Source organism: Muntiacus reevesi, chromosome 1, assembly GCF_963930625.1.
Source record: "Muntiacus reevesi chromosome 1, mMunRee1.1, whole genome shotgun sequence".
NCBI classification, from domain to species: domain Eukaryota; kingdom Metazoa; phylum Chordata; class Mammalia; order Artiodactyla; family Cervidae; genus Muntiacus; species Muntiacus reevesi.
The window spans coordinates 151,854,680-151,857,348 of NC_089249.1; positions in this window are offsets into that span (position 1 = coordinate 151,854,680).

Consider the following 2,669-nt stretch of genomic DNA (forward strand, 5'->3'; position numbering starts at 1 on the left):
AGACTGCTAATCAGTACAGCCTTTCTACTGGAGATGAAAATATTCTAAAATTGATTGTGGTGACAACTGCACACTGTGAATGTGCTAAACATGATAGAATGATAAACTCTAAGTGAGATGAAAAGATAGACATGGCATGAAAAGTCTATCCCAATAAAGCTATTTTTTAAAAATATAATCTACATAGTATTCATGAAACTGGGGATCCTGGAGGCAACTCAAGGAGTAGCAGGTAACTTCCAGAGAGGCTGGTGTGGCTATGGAGATATGCCATACTTGTTTAGGAGTCATGGAAAAGAGCCACCTGGTTGGAGCCTGCTGATTTCCCAAAGCATCATGGGAAACTCCACATGGGAGCTGCTTTAGGGTCACGAGCAGCAGGGGTTAATTTAACAAAATTCATCCTCCTGAATTGGGAGGCCAGCGAATTTAAGATCTAATCACCAGGAGACTAGACAAACATATATATAAGAAAAAGAGCTCTGGACAAGGAATCAATAGAGTTATCCTGATCCTACACGTCATGGCATCCAGTCCCATCACTTCATGGCAAATAGATGGGGAAACAGTGGAAATAGTGGCTGACTTTATTTTGGGGGCTCCAAAATCACTACAGATGGTGATTGCAGCCATTAAATTAAGACGCTTACTCCTTGGAAGGAAAGTTATGACCAACCTACATAGCATATTAAAAAGCAGAGATATTACTTTGTCAACAAAGGTCCGTCTAGTCAAGGCTATGGTTTTTCCAGTAGTCATGTATGGATGTGAGAGCTGGCCTATAAAAGAAAGCTGAGCGCCGAAGAATTGATGCTTTTGAATTGTGGTGTTGGAGAAGACTCTTGAGAGTCCCTTGGACTGCAAGGAGATCCAACCAATCCATCCTAAAGGAGATCAGTCCTGGGTGTTCATTGGAAGGACTGATGTTGAAGCTGAAACTCCAATACTTTGGCCACCTGATGCGAAGAGCTGACTCATTTGAAAAGACCCTGATGTTGGGAAAGATTGAGGGCAGGAGGAGAAGGGGATGACAGAGGATGAAATGGTTAGATGGCATCACCGACTCAATGGACATGAGTTTGGGTAAACTCTGGGAGTTAGTGATGGACACGGAGGCCTGGCGTGCTGTGGTTCATGGGATCACAAAGAGTTGGACACGACTGAGCAACTGAACTGAACTGAACTGAACCTATCCATCTTCCGTGTGGAAGATGAGGATAACTTCTATTTCAAAGTTGAGGGGATCAAACAAAGCAGCTGATGCTTTACAAGTAGTTGAGTTCTGTACAAATGTGCAAGATGTGTGTGTGAGCCCCAACTGGACTGAGACTTAATAATTGTTTTTGCCATTTTACTCACCCTATAGACTCCTTCACAGCGTGAACCCAAGACCAGAGGGAGGGCTGGGGAAAGTTGTAAATAGGAATGCTGAACACTGAGACAGGCTGGCAGGCGTAGCCCCCTTAAGGAACTGCCTGCGCCCAAGGTGTACTGCCCAAGGGTACATTCACCTGATGTAAGCATGAAATATATACTTTTTCATCAAGCTTGAACTGAGGCTTTGGTCTTAAGAGCTTCTGCTATGGGGAACTTGCTATTCAACAGAGATGAGTATTTCACTAAGGAATACAACACTGGCAGCAGAGACATCACAGAGCAAGAGAGCAGAGACTCAGCTCCAACTGTGCACTGGGTACTTTACCTATATTGTTACAGCTAATTCTTATAACATTATCCCCATTTTACAAAGGAACTCACAGACCAGAAAGACAAAAGAACTTGTCTATAGTCATAAAGTAAGGACATGATGGAACCAAGATACCAAGTTCAGATACTCCTGATCATGTTTGCTAAATGAGAGCAGCATATGTTTATGTGTGCTGGCAGCCCCCAAATGCCTCTCTCCAATCAAATCATACAGTACAGAGGACCTGGGAGCCAAATGGTTACTGAGCAAAGGACGGACAGTGTTGGCTAAGAAAACAGGCAGGTGTGTTGATATGAACTGTAAGGAGGATTAAATGAGATAATACATTGGAAGAACTTTGTGACTGGCTCATTATCAGAGTTCAAATTTCAGCTGTCCAGTAACTCACTGGGCAAGCCACTGGAAACGCAGGTAAAATTAAACACAAACAAAAAACCCTTCCTTTTCAAAAACAACAGAATACTCTTCCTTTTCACATTATAGCAGTAGTTTAAACAATACATTGCTAGAGCAGTGATGTTCTAACAATAAATTCTGTGTTCACTTCACTCAGTGGAGAGATTTCTAGTGCACAATGTACAGAGCATAATCAGCACACAAGATTCAACTGGTAAAAATAAATACACACACATTCTTAATCTTCATTTGGCTGGAAGAAAGGTGAAATAGAACTCCCTAAAACCAAGGGTATAACCCCTTTACTGTAGCAGGACTATCAGAATCAGGCAGTAACAGTTTACTCCTTAGAAAAATGGAGAGAATTTTTAAAGAAAGGATATCCCAGGAGAGAGAAGCAAGTTTACAGGAAAGATGCATGTCTCCCACCATTACCTGAAGAACCAGGAGCCAACAGAAACTGTCATCTGCACTTACTACTGGAAAGCTCTTTGTGGGGATTAGGCAATTAGGTTAAGCAATTAAAACAAAACCCAAAACAAAAAAGCCTGAGAGGAACCACCTC